General features: G+C 39.3%; 1 protein-coding gene across 1 annotated transcript in view; it reads right to left on the bottom strand.

The window, feature by feature from the left end:
- The window catches only part of PLEKHG7 (pleckstrin homology and RhoGEF domain containing G7), an 86,090-nt gene that overhangs the window by 33,668 nt on the left and 37,260 nt on the right, over positions 1–15,162 (bottom strand).

Raw genomic sequence — 15,162 nt, 5'->3', positions numbered from 1 at the left:
CTTCCAACATACAGCAGAAGGAGGAACACTCCCAAACTCATTCTATGAGGCCACCATCACCCTGATAATAAAACCAGACAAAGATGTCACAAAGAAAGAAAACTACAGGCGAATATCACTGATGAACACAGATGTAAAAATCCTCAACAAAATATTAGCAAACAGAATCCAACAGCACATTAAAAGGATCATACACGATGATCAAGTGGGATATATCCCAGGAATGCAAGGATTCTTCAATATATGCAAATCAATCAACATGATACACCATATTAAAAAACTGAAGGAGAAAAACCATATGATCATCTCAATAGATGCAGAAAAAGCTTTTGACAAAATTCAACAACAATTTATGATAAAAATCCTCCAGAAATTAGGCACAGAGGGACCTTTCCTCAACATAATAAAGGCCATATATGACAAACCCACAGACATCGTCCTCAATGGTGAAAAACTGAAACCATTTTCACTAAGATCAGGAAGAAGACAAGGTTGCCCACTCTCACCACTATTATTCAACATAGCTTTGGAAGTTTTAGCCACAGCAATCAGAGAAGAAAAAGAAATAAAAGGAATCCAAATCAGAAAAGAAGTAAAGCTGTCATTGTTTGCAGATGACATGATACTACACATAGAGAATCCTAAAGATGCTACCAGAAAACTACTAGAGCTAATCAATGAATTTGCTAAAGTAGCAGGATACAAAATTAATGCACAGAAATCTCTGGCATTCCTATACACTAATGATGAAAAATCTTAAAGTAAAATTAAGAAAACACCTCCATTTACCATTGCAACAAAAAGAATAAAGTATGTAGTAATAAACCTACCTAAGGAGAATAAAGCCCTGTATGCAGAAAATTATAAAACACTGATGAAAGAAATTAAAGATGATACAAATAGATGGAGAGATATACCATGTTCTTGGATTGGAAGAATCAACACTGTGAAAATGACTATACTACCCAAAGCAATCTATAGATTCAATGCAATCCCAATCAAACTACCAATGGAAATTTTCACAGAACTAGAACAAAAAATTTCACAATTTGTATGGAAACACAAAAGATCCCGAATAGCCAAAGCAATCTTTGGAAAGATAAATGGAGCTGGAGGAATCAGACTCTCTGACTTCAGACTACCCTACAAAGCTACAGTAATCAAGACAGTATGGTACTGGCACAAAAACAGAAATATAGATCAGTGGAACAGGATAGAAAGCCCAGAGATAAACCCACGCACATATGGTCACCTTACCTTTGATAAAGGAGGCAAGAATATACAGTGGAGAAAGACAGCCTCTTCAATAAGTTGTGCAGAGATGAGGGGAAGATGGTGGAAGAGTAAGATGCGGAGATCACCTTCCTCCCCACAGATACACCAGAAATACATCTACACGCGGAACAACTCCTACAGAACACCTACTGAACGCTGGCAGAAGACCTCAGACCTCCCAAAAGGCAAGAAACTCCCCACGTACCTGGGTAGGGCAAAAAAAAAAAACAGAGAAAAAAGAATAGGGACAGTACCTGCACCAGTGGGAGGGAGCTGTGAAGGAGGAAAGGTTTGCACACACTAGGAAGCCCCTTCGCAGACGGAGACTGCGGGGGGCGGAGGGGGGGAGCTACGGAGCCACGGAGGAGAGCGCAGCAACAGGGGCGCGGAGGGCAAAGCGGGGAGATTCCCGCACAGAGGATCGGTGCCGACCGGCACTCACCAGCCCGGGTGGGCGGGGCTGCGAGCTGAGGCTCGGGCTTTGGACAGAGCACAGGGAGAGGACTGGGGTTGGCGGCATGAACACAGCCTGAAGGGGTTAGTGCACCACGGATAGCTGGGAGGGAGTCCGGGAAAAGGTCTGGAGCTGCCGAAAAGGCAAGAGACTTTTTCTCCCCTGTTTCCTGGTGCGCGAGGAGAGGGGATTAAGAGCGCTGCTTAAAGGAGCTCCAGAGACGGGTGCGAGACACAGCTAAAAGTGCGGACCCCAAAGACAGGCAGGAGACGCTAAGGCTGCTGCTGCCACCAACAAGAAGCCTGTGTGAGAGCACAGGTCACTATCCACACCCCTCTTCCAGGAAGCCTGTGCAGCCCACCACAGCCAGGTTCTCCCAGGATCCCTGGGAGAACGCACGGTGGGGCTCAGGCTGGTGCAACGTCACGCCGGCCTCTGCCACCGCAGGCTTGCCCCACACTCCGTACCCCTCCCTTCCCCCGGCCTGAGTGAGCCAGAGCCTCCGAAGCAGCTGCTCCTTTAACCCCGTCCTGTCTGAGCGAAAAACAGACGCCCTCCAGCGACCTACACGCAGAGGCGGGGCCAAATCCAAAGCTGAGCCCCTGGGAGCTGTGAGAACAAAGAAGAGAAAGGGAAATCTCTCCCAGCAGCCTCAGAAGCAGCAGATTAAAGCTCCACAATCAACTTGAAGTACCCTGCATCCGTGGAACACATGAATAGACAACGAATCATCCCAAATTGAGGAGGTGGACTTTGAGAGAAAGATTTATGATTTTTTTCCCCTTTTCCTCTTTTTGTGAGTGTGTATGTGTATGCTTCTGTGTCAGACTTTGTCTGTATAGCTTTGCTTCCACCATTTGTCCTAGGGTTCTATCCGTTCGTTTTTTTTTCTTAATAATTTTAATAACTTTATATTATTTTACTTTATCTTCCTTCCTTCCTTCCCTCCCTCCCTCCCTCCCTCCTTTAGACAACGAATCTTCCCAAATTGAGGAGGTGGACTTCGAGAGCAAGATTTATGATTTTTTCCTTTTCCTCTTTTCATGAGTGTGTATGTGTATGCTTCTGTATGAGATTTTGTCTGTATAGCTTTGCTTCCACCATTTGTCCTAAGGTTCTGTTTTTCTTTTGTTTTAATTTTCTTAATAATTATTTTTTAATTTAATAACTTTATTATATTTTACTTTACTTTATCTTCTTTCTTTCTATCTTTTTTCCTCCCTTCCCTCCTTCCTTCCTTCCTCCCACATCCCTCCCTCCCTCCCGCCTTTCTTTCTTTCCTTTTTTCTTTCCTTCTTCCTTTCCTCCTTCCTTCCTTCCTTCCTACTTCTACTAAATTCTTTATCTCTACTTTTTCTCCCTTCTATTCTGAGCCGTGTGGATGAAAGGCTCTTGGTGCTGCAGCCAGGAGTCAGTGCTGTGCCTCTGAGGTGGGAGAGCCAACTTCAGGACCCTGGTCCACAAGAGACCTCCCAGCTCCACATAATATCAAACAGCGAAAACCTCCCAGAGATCTCCATCTCAACGCCAGCACCCCAATTCACTCAACGACCAGCAAGCTACATTGCTGGACACCCTATGCCAAACAACTAGCAAAACAGGAACATAACCCCACCCATTAGCAGAGAGGTTGCCTAAAACGATAATAAGCCCACAGACACCCCAAAACACACCACCAGATGTGGACCTGTCCACCAGAGAGACAAGATCAAGCCTCATCCATCAGAACACAGGCACTAGTCCCCTCCACCAGGAAGCCGACAGAACCCACGGAACCAACCTTAGCCACTGGGGACAGACACCAAAAACAACAGGAACTACGAACCTGCAGCCTGCAAAAAGGAGATCCCAAACACAGTAAGATAGGCAAAATGAGAAGACAGAAAAACACACATCAGATGAAGGAGCAAGATAAAAACCCACCAGACCTAACAAATGAAGAGGAAATACGCAGTCTACCTGAAAAAGAATTCAGAATAATGATAGTAAAGATGATCCAAAATCTTGGAAATAGACAAAATGCAGGAGACATTTAACAAGGACCTAGAAGAACTAAAGATGAAACAAACAACGATGAACACAATAAATGAAATGAAAAATACTCTAGATGGGATCAATAGCAAAATAACTGAGGCAGAAGAACGGATAAGTGACCTGGAAGATAAAATAGTGGAAATACCTACTGCAGAGCAGAATAAAGAAAAAAGAATGAAAAGAACTGAGGACAGTCTCAGAGACCTCTGGGACAACATTAAACGCACCAACATTCGACTTATAGGGGTTCCAGAAGAAGAAGAGAAAAAGAAAGGGACTGAGAAAATATTTGAAGAGATTATAGTTGAAAACTTCCCTAATATGGGAAAGGAAATAGTTAATCAGGTCCAGGAAGCACAGAAAATCCCATACAGGATAAATCCAAGGAGAAATACGCCAAGACACATATTAATCAAACTGTCAAAAATTAAATACAAAGAAAGCATATTAAAAGCAGTAAGGAAAAAACAACAAATAACATACAAGGGAATCCCCATAAGGTTAAGAGCTGATCTTTCAGCAGAAACCCTGCAAGCCAGAAGGGAGTGGCAGGACATATTTAAAGTGATGAAGGAGAAAAACCTGCAACCAAGATTACTCTACCCAGCAAGGATCTCATTCAGGTTAGGTGGAGAAATTAAAACCTTTACAGACAAGCAAAAGCTGAGAGAGTTCAGCACCACCAAACCAGCTTTACAACAAATGCTAAAGGAACTTCTCTAGGCAAGAAACACAAGAGAAGGAAAAGACCTACAATAAGGAACCCAAAACAATTTAGAAAATGGGAATAGGAACATACATATCGATAATTACCTTAAATGTAAATGGACTAAATACTCCCACCAAAAGAAACAGATTGGCTGAATGGATACAAAAACAAGACCCATATGTATGCTGTCTACAAGAGACCCACTTCAGACCTAGAGACACATACAGACTGAAAGTAAGGGGATGGAAAAAGATATTCCATGCAAATGGAAACCAAAAGAAAGCTGGAGTAGCAATTCTCATATCAGACAAAATAGACTTTAAAATAAAGACTATTAGAAGAGACAAAGAAGGACACTACATAATGATCAAGGGATCGATCCAAGAACAAGATATAACAATTGTAAATAGTTATGCACCCAACATAGGAGCACCTCAATGCATAAGGCAAATACTAACAGCAATAAAAGGGGAAATCGACAGTAACACAACCATAGTAGGGGACTTTAACACCCCACTTTCACCGATGGACAGATCATCCAAAATGAAAATAAATAAGGAAACACAAGCATTAAATGATACATTAAACAAGATGGACTTAACTGATATTTATAGGACACGCCATCCAAAAACAACAGAATACACATTTTTCTCAAGTGCTCATGGAACATTCTCCAGGATAGATCATATCTTGGGTCACAAATCAAGCCTTGATAAATTTAAGAAAATTGAAATTGTACCAAGTATCTTTTCCGACCACAACGCCATGAGACTAGATATCAATTACAGGAAAAGATGTGTAAAAAATACAAACACATGGAAGCTAAACAATACACTACTTAATAGCGAAGTGATCACTGAAGAAATCAAAGAGGAAATTTAAAAATACCTAGAAGCAAATGACAATGGAGTCACGACGACCCAAAACCTATGGGATGCAGCAAAAGCAGTTCTAAGAGGGAAGTTTATAGCAATACAAGCCCACCTCAAGAAACAGGAAACATCTCGAATAAACAACCGAACCTTGCACCTAAAGCAATCAGAGAAAGAAGAACAAAAAAACCCCAAAGTTAGCAGAAGGAAAGAAATCATAAAAATCAGATCAGAAATAAATGAAAATGAAATGAAGGCAACAGTAGCAAAGATCAATAAAACTAAAAGCTGGTTCTTTGAGAAGATAAACAAAATTGATAAACCATTAGCCAGACTCATCAAGAAAAAAAGGGAAAAGACTCAAATCAATAGAATTAGAAATGACAAAGGAGAAGTAACAACTGACGCTGCAGAAATACAAAAGATCATGAGAGATTACTACAAGCAACTATATGCCAATATAATGGACAACCTGGAAGAAATGGACAAATTCTTAGAAATGCACAACCTGCCAAGACTGAATCAGGAAGAAATAGAAAATATGAACAGACCAATCATAAGCACTGAAATTGAAACTGTGATTAAAAATCTTCCAACAAACAAAAGCCCAGGACCAGATGGCTTCACAGGGGAATTCTATCAAACATTTAGAGAAGAGCTAACACCTATCCTTCTCAAACTCTTCCAAAATATAGCAGAGGGAGGAACACTCCCAAATTCCTTCTACGAGGCCACCATCACCTTGATACCAAAACCAGACAGGGATGTCACAAAGAAAGAAAACTACAGGCCAATATCACTGATGAACATAGATGCAAAAATCCTCAACAAAATACTAGCAAACATTGACAGGGCGAGACAGAGTCATGGACATATACACACTAACAAACGTAATAAGGTAGATAGCTAGTGGGAAGCAGCCGCATGGCACAGGGATATTAGCTCGGTGCTTTGTGACAGCCTGGAGGGGTGGGATAGGGAGAGTGGGAGGGAGGGAGACGCAAGAGGGAAGACATATGGGAACATATGTATATGTATAACTGATTCACTTTGTTATAAAGCAGAAACTAACACACCATTGTAAAGCAATTATACCCCAATAAAGATGTTAAAAGAAAAATACTAGCAAACAGAATCCAACAGCACAATAAAAGGATCATACACCATGATCAAGTGGGGTTTATTCCAGGAATGCAAGGATTCTTCAATATACGCAAATCGATCAATGTGATAAACCATATTAACAAACTGAAGGAGAAAACCATATGATCATCTCAATAGATGCAGAAAAAGCTTTTGACAAAATTCAACACCCATTTATGATAAAAACCCTGCAGAAAGTAGGCATAGAGGGAACTTTCCTCAACATAATAAAGGCCATATATGACAAACCCACAGCCAACATCATTGTCAATGGTGAAAAACTGAAAGCACTTCCACTAAGATCAGGAAGAAGACAAGGTTGCCCACTCTCACCACTATTATTCAACATAGTTTTGGAAGTTTTAGCCACAGCAATCAAAGAAGAAAAGGAAATAAAAGGAATCCAAATCAGAAAAGAAGAATTAAGCTGTCACTGTTTGCAGATAACATGATACTATACATAGGGAATCTTAAAGACGCTACCAGAAAACTACTAGAGCTAATCAATGAATCTGGTAAAGTTGCAGGATACAAAATTAATGCACAGAAATCTCTGGCACTCCTATACAGTAATGATGAAAAACCTGAAAGTGAAATCAAGAAAACACTCCCATTTACCATTGGAACATAAAGAATAAAATATCTAGGAATAAACCTACCTAAGGAGACAAAAGACCTGTATGCAGAAAATTATAAGACACTGATGAAAGAAATTAAAGATGATACAAGTAGATGGAGTGATATACCATGTTCTTGGATTGGAAGAATCAACATTGTGAAAATGACTCTACTACCCAAAGCAATCTACAAATCCAATGCAATCCCTATCAAACTACCACTGGCATTTTTCACAGAACTTGAACAAAAAAATCTCACAATTTGTAGGGAAACACAAAAGACCCCGAATAGCCAAAGCAATCTTGAGAACGAAAAACGGAGCTGGAGGAATCAGGCTCCCTGACTTCAGACTATACTACAAAGCTACAGTAATCAAGACAGTATGGTACTGGCACAAAAACAGAAATATAGATCAATGGAACAGGAAAGAAAGCCCAGAGATAAACCCGCACAAATATGGTCACCTTATCTTTGATAAAGGAGGCAGGAATGTACAGTGGAGAAAAGACAGCTTCTTCAATATTTGTTGCTGGGAAAACTGGTCAGGTACATGTAAAAGTATGAGATTAGATCACTCCCTAACACCATACACAAAAATAAGCTCAAAATGGATTAAAGACCTAAATGTAAGGCCAGAAACTATCAAACTCTTAGAGGAAAACATAGGCAGAACACTCTATGACATAAATCACAGCAAGATCCTTTTTGACCCACCTCCTAGAGAAATGGAAATAAAAACAAAAATAAACATATGGGACCTAATGAAACTTCAAAGCTTTTGCACAGCAAAGGAAATCATAAACAAGACCAAAAGACAACCCTCAGAATGGGAGAAAGTATTTGCAAATGAAGCAACTGACAAAGGATTAATTTCCAAAATTTACAAGCAGCTCATGCAGCTCAATAACAAAAAAACAAACATACCAATCCAAAAATGGACACAAGACCTAAACAGACATTTCTCCAATGAAGATATACAGACTACCAACAAACACATGAAAGAATGCTCAACATCATTAATCATTAGAGAAATGCAAATCAAAACTACAAGGAGATATCATCTCACACCAGTGAGAATGGCCATCATCAAAAAATCTGGAAACAATAAATGCTGGAGAGGGTGTGTAGAAAAGGGAACACTCTTGCACTGCTGGTGGAAATGTGAATTGGTCCAGCCACTATGGAGAACAGTGTGGAGGTTCCTTAAAAAACTACAAATAGAACTACCATACGACCCAGCAATCCCACTACTGGGCGTATACCCTGAGAAAACCATAATTCAAAAAGAGTCATGTACCAAAATGTTCGTTTCAGCTCTATTTACAATAGCCTGGAGATGGAAACAACCTAGGTACCCATCATCGGATGAATGAATAAAGGAGATATGGCACATATGTACAATGGAATATTCCTCAGCCATAAAAAGAAACAAAATTGAGCTATTTGTAATGAGATGGATAGACCTAGAGTCTATCATACAGAGTGAAGTAAGTCAGAAAGAGAAAGACAAATACCGTATGCTAACATATATATATAGAATTTAAGAAAAAAAAATGTCATGAAAAACCTACGGGTAAGACAGGAATAAAGACACAGACCTACTAGAGAATGGACTTGAGGATATGGGGAGGGGGAAGGGTGAGCTGTGACAAAGCGAGAGAGAGGCATGGACATATATACACTACCACACGTAAGGTAGATAGCTAGTGGGACGCAGCTGCATAGCACAGGGAGATCAGCTCGGTGCTTTGTGACCGCCTGGAGGGGTGGGATAGGGAGGGTGGGAGGGAGGGAGACACAAGAGGGAAGAGATATGGGAACATATGTATGTGTATAACTGATTCACTTTGTTATAAAGCAGAAACTAACACACCATTGTAAAGCAATTATACCCCAATAAAGATATTAAAAGAAAAAAAAAGTCGTGCAGGGAAAACTAGAGAGCTACATGTAAAAGAATGAAATTAGAACACTCCCTAACACCATACACAAAACAAAACTCAAAATGGATTAAAGACCTAAATGTAAGGCCAGGCATTATTAAACTCTTAGGGGAAAACATAGGCAGAACACTCCATGACATAAATCACAGCAAGATGCTTTTTGACCCACCTGCTAGAGAAATGGAAATAAAAACAAAAACAAACAAATGGGACCTAATGAAATTTAAAAGCTTTTGCACAGTAAAGGAAACCATAAACAAGACGAAAAGAGAAGCCTCAGAATGGGACAAAATATTTGCAAATGAAGCAGTTGAGAAAGGATCAATCTCCAAAATTTACAAGCAGCTCATGCAGCTCAATCTCAAAAAAACAAACAACCCAATCCAAAAATGGGCAGAACACCTGAACAGACATTTCTCCAAAGAAGATATACAGATTGCCAACAAACACACGAAAGAATGCTCAACATCATTAATTATTAGAGAAATGCAAATGAAAACTACTATGCGGTATCACCTCACACCAGTTAGAATGGGCATCATCAGAAAATCTACAAACAGCAGATGCTGGAGAGGGTGTGGAGAAAAGGGAACCTTCTTGTACTGCTGGTGGGAATGTAAATTGATACAGGCACTATGGAGAACAGTATGGAGGTTCCTTAAAATCGAAAAATAGAATTACCATATGACATATCAATCCCACTACTGGGCATATACTCAGAGAAAACCATAATTCAAAAAGACACATGCAACCCAATCTTCATTTCAGCACTATTTACAATCGCCAGGACATGGAAGCAACCTAAATGCCCATCGACAGACAAATGGATAAAGAAGATGTGGTACATATATACAATGGAATATTACTCAAGTCATAAAAAGGAACGGAACTGAGTCATTTGTAGAGACGTGGATGGATGTAGAGACTGTCATACAGAGTGAAGTACGTCAGAAAGAGAAAAACAAATAATGTATATTAACGGATATATGTGGAACCTAGAAAAATGGTACAGATGTACCGGGCTGCGGGGCAGAGACCGAGACAAAGAGGTACAGAACAAATGTATGGACACCAAGGGGGGAATGTGTGGGTGGTGGTGGTGGTGTGCTGAATTGGGCGACTGTGATTGATATATATACACCAATATGTATAAAATGTATAACTAATAAGAACCTGCTGTATAAAAAATTAAATTAAATTAAAAAAAAGCAGAGGAATCACTCCCAATTTATAGAACATGAGATATCCCCTGAAAGACCAACAAACAACGAAACAGACCAGTCTATTATACTAGATCCCAAGTTCAAAAAGGAGGTAATAAAAAGGAAACTGTAGAAATTAAGAAAGGCTATTGAGAGGAATGAAGATTACTGTAACAAGGAACTAGAAACTATAAAGAGGAGCCAATTAAAATTAGAAAACTCATTTGCAGAAACAAAAGCCAAGCTAAAGGCAATAAATAGCAAACTAAACAATGCAGAGGAACAAATAAGTGATCTAGAAATTAGAATAATGGAAATCATGCAATCAGAACAGCAGACAAAAGGACAAATGTAAAAGAATGAAAGCTATATACGAGACTTATGGGATAATATAAAGCAAGCCAATCTACACATAATAGGGATCCCAGAAGGAGAAGAGAAAAGGGAATCAAAAATGTATTTGAAGAAATTGTGGCTGAAAAATTCCCAAATTAAAGAAGGAAACAGATATCCAAGTACAGGAAAGTCCCAAACAAGATGAACACAAACAGACTTATACGAAGATGTATTAAAATTAAAATAGCAAAAGCTAAAGAGAGGATTCTAAAGAGAAAAACAGAGTTAGTTAAAAGGGAACCCGCATAAGGCATTCAGCTGATTTCTCTACAGAAAATGTTGTAGGCCAGAGGGGAGTGGAAAGATGTTCAATGTCCAGAAAGGGGAAAACCTGAAACCTAGGATATTCTACCCAGCAAGATTATCATTTAGAATAGAAGGAGATATAAAGAATTTCTCAAACAAAGCTAACAAAACAAAAAGAAACAAAAACTAAAAGAACACAGCAATACTAAACTATCCTAAAAGAAATATTGAAAGGTCTTCTCTAAATAGAAAAGAAGAATATATAGGAATAAGAAAATCACAATTGGAAAATAAATCACTTAAATAAGCCAGTATATAGATTACAGTTATTTTGTGTGTGTGTGAAAGCAATGATAACTACAATAAAGAGCAAAGTGATAAACACGAAGATATAAAAGAGGACATCAAAATCATAAAATGTGGGGGGAGTGGTAAGAAAATGTAGACTTTTTTCAGAAGACTTTTTTCAGAATATGGTTGAACCTATATGACTATGAATCTAATACAAGTAGATATAGTAATGGGTTAACATACTTGTAAAACAGGGCAACAAAAAATCAAAAACATACAACAGATTCAGAAAAACCAAAAACAAAAGAACTCAAGCATAACACAAAAATCATCAAACCACAAGAGGAAAAACAAAAAGAAAAAGGAACAAAGAGGAAATACAAAATCAACTGAAAAATAAGGTTTAAAATGGCAATAAATACATATCTATCAACAATTACCTTAAGTGTCAATGGACAAAATGTTCCAATCTAAACACAGAGAGTGGCAGATTAGATAATAAAAAAGAGTGGCAGATTAGATAATAAAACAAGAGCCTACAATATGCTGCCTACAAGAGACCCACTTTAGGGCAAAGGATACACAGATTGAAAGTGAGGAGATGGAAAAAGGTGTTTTATGAAAATGGAAATGACAAGAAAGTGGGAGTAGCAGTACTTGTATGAGACAAAATAGACTTTAAAACAAAGGCCATAAAGAAAGATAAAGAAGGACACTATAAAATGATAAAAGAATCAATACAGGGCTTCCCTGGTGGCACAGTTGTTGAGAGTCCGTCTGTTGATGCAGGGAACATGGGTTCGTGCCCTGGTCTGGGAGGATCCCACATGCCGCGGAGCGGCTGGGCCCATGGGCCATGGCCACTGGGCCTGCGCGTCCGGAGCCTGTGCTCCGCAATGGGAGAGGCCCCAACAGTGAGAGGCCTGTGCCAAAAAAAAAAAAAAAAAAAAAAGAATCAATACAAAAAGAGGATATTACACTTGTTTACATATATGCACCCAATATAGGAGCTCCTAAATAGAGAAAACAAGTAATAGGAAACATGCTAGGACACAAAGCAAGCCTGACTATATGTAAGAGGACAGAAATTATTTCAAGCATCTTTTCTGACCACAACAGCATGAAACCAGAAATCAACCACAGAAAGAGAAACGAGAAAAAAATGATTACATGGAGACTAAACAACAGGCTACTAAAAAACCAATGGATCAACAATGAAATCAAAGAGGAAATTCAAAAAAATCTTGAGACAAATGACAATGAAAACACAACCATACAAAATCTCTGGGATGCAGCAAAAGCAGTCCCATGAGGGAAGTTCATAGTGATACAGGCCTTCTTCAAAAAATAAAAAAAATCTCAAATGACCTAACTTACCACCTAAAAGAATTAGAAAAAGAAGAACAAACAAAGTCTAAAGTCAGCAGAAGGAAGGAAATAATAAAGATCAGAGAGGAAGTAAATAAAATAGAAATCAAAAGAACAATAGAAACAAATCAATAAAATCAAGAGCTGATTTTTTTGAAAGGGTAAACAAAATCGACAAACCTCTGACCAGGCTCATCAAGAAGAGAAGAGACAGGACTTCCCTGGTCGTACAGTGGTTAAGAATCTGCCTGCCAATGCAGGGGACACAGGTTCGAGCCCTGGTCTGGGAAGATCCCACATGCCACAGAGCAACTAAGCCCGTGCACCACAACTACTGAGCCTGTGCTCTAGAGCCCGTGAGCCACAACTACTGAGCCTGCACGTCACAACTACTGAGCCTGCATGCCTAGAGCCCATGCTCTGCAACAAGAGAAGCCACCGAATGAGAAGCCCACACACTGCAATGAAGAGTAGCCCCTGCTTCCCACAATTAGAGAAAGCCCGCACGTAGCAACAAAGACCCAATGCGGCCAAAAATAAATAAATAAATATTAAAAAAAAAAATCAGTGAGGAAAAGTAGGATAATCCATTAAATTGGACTCAGAGAGGTTGGGTAATCTGCCCAAAGTCACACAGCCCATAAGTGGTGGGTCAGTGATTCTGTCTGACTTCGAGTGTCTGATGTTCTCACTCCACAACTTGTGGTTTTAAACATTTCGCTATCCTTGTCTATCTCTGTACTACCAAGGCTTTGACAGGGCACTGCAAACAGAAGGCATCAATGAGTGAGACCACAAAGCCATGCAGGGGGGAAGAAGAAAGAGAAGAAAAGAGAGGACCCAAATAAACAAAATAAGAAGTGAAAGAGGAAAAACTGATACCGCAGAAATCCAAAAAAAATAAAAAAAGAGAGAGAGAATAAGTAAAAAAAGAGAATACTATGAACAAATATATGCCAACAAATTGCACAACCTAGAAGAAATGGACAAGTTTTTAGAAACATACAGCTCACCAAAACAGAATCAAGAAGAAATAAATAAATTGAACAGACTGATCACTAGAAGTGCAATAGAATCTGTAATAAAAAAAACTCCTTGCAAACAAAAGTCTAGGATGAAATGGGTTCACTGGGGAATTCTACCAAACCTACAAAGAAGAAATTATACCAATCCTTTTCAAACTCTTCTAAAAGACTGAAGAGGAGGGAACACTCCCAAATTCATTCTATGAAGCCACCCTCACTCTGATACCAAAACCAGAAAAAGACACTATCAAAAAAGAAAATTACAGGCCAATATCTTGATGAATACAGATACAAAAATTCTCAACAAAATATTAGCAAACCAAATCCAACAACACATAAAAAATATCATACACCATGATCAAGCTGGATTCATCTCAGGGTTACAAGGATGGTTCAACATATGTAAATCAATCAATGTGATATACCACATCAACAAAAGACAAAAACCACATGATCATCTCAATAGATGCAGAAAAAGCATCTGATAAAATCAACATGTATTCATGATAAAAACGCTTACCAAAGTAAGTACATAACTCAACATAATAAAAGCTATTTATGACAAACCCACAGCCAACATAGTACTCAACAGTGAAAAGCTGAAAACCTTCCCATTAAAATTTGGAACAAGAAAAGGATGTCCACTCTTACCACTTATATTTAACATAGTACTGGAAGTCCTAGTCACAGCAACCAGACAAGAAAAAGAAATAAAAGGTATCTGAATTGGAAGGGAAGAGGTAAAACTGTCCTTATAGGCAGATGATATGATACTATATATAGAAAACCTTAAAGACTCCACACAAAAACTACTAGAACTGATAAACAAATTCAGCAAGGTAGCAGGATACAAGACTAACACACAGAAATCTGTTGCATTTCTTTACACTAACATGAAATATCAGAAAGGGAAAGTTAAAAAATCCTTTTTAATATCACATCAAAAAAAAAAATACTTAGGAATAAACCTGACCAAGGAGTAGAGGGAAACAAGATGGCAGAGAAGGACACTGAGCTCACCTGCTCTTACAAGCACACTAAAATCACAACTAACTGCTGAACACCATTGATAAAAAGGACTGGAACCTACCAAAACAAGATTCTACATCCAAAGACATAAAAAAGAAAACGTGAGACAGTAGGAGGGGTGCACTCATGATATAATCAAATCCCATACTGCCCGGGTGGGCAACCCACAAATTGGAGAATAATTATATCAGAGAAGTTCTCCCATAGAAGTGAGAGCTCTGAGCCCTACGTCAGCAGAACATATGGCTTTGAAGGCTAGTAGGGCTTGATTGCAGAAGCTCCACAGGACTGGGGGAAACAGAGATTCCACTCTTGGAGGGTGCAGACAAGGTCCCATGTGCACCAGGTCCCAGGGCAAAGCAGTGACTACATAGGAGCCTGGGCCAGACCTACCTGCTGGTATTGAAGGGTCTCCTAGGGAGGCAGGGGTGTCCATGGATCTCTCTGGAGTCATAAAAGCTGGTGGTGGACATAGCGGGGACCTATGTGAACTCTGGCTGGAGGCAGACATTTTGGGTCCTTGGCACTGAGACCTGGCCCCATCCAACAGGCTATTA

Source organism: Delphinapterus leucas, chromosome 11 (assembly GCF_059928025.1).
Source record: "Delphinapterus leucas isolate spDelLeu-1000000601 "Yukka" chromosome 11, BTC_Dleu_Yukka2, whole genome shotgun sequence".
Classification (NCBI taxonomy): domain Eukaryota; kingdom Metazoa; phylum Chordata; class Mammalia; order Artiodactyla; family Monodontidae; genus Delphinapterus; species Delphinapterus leucas.
This window is presented reverse-complemented; position numbering and strand designations above follow the sequence as displayed.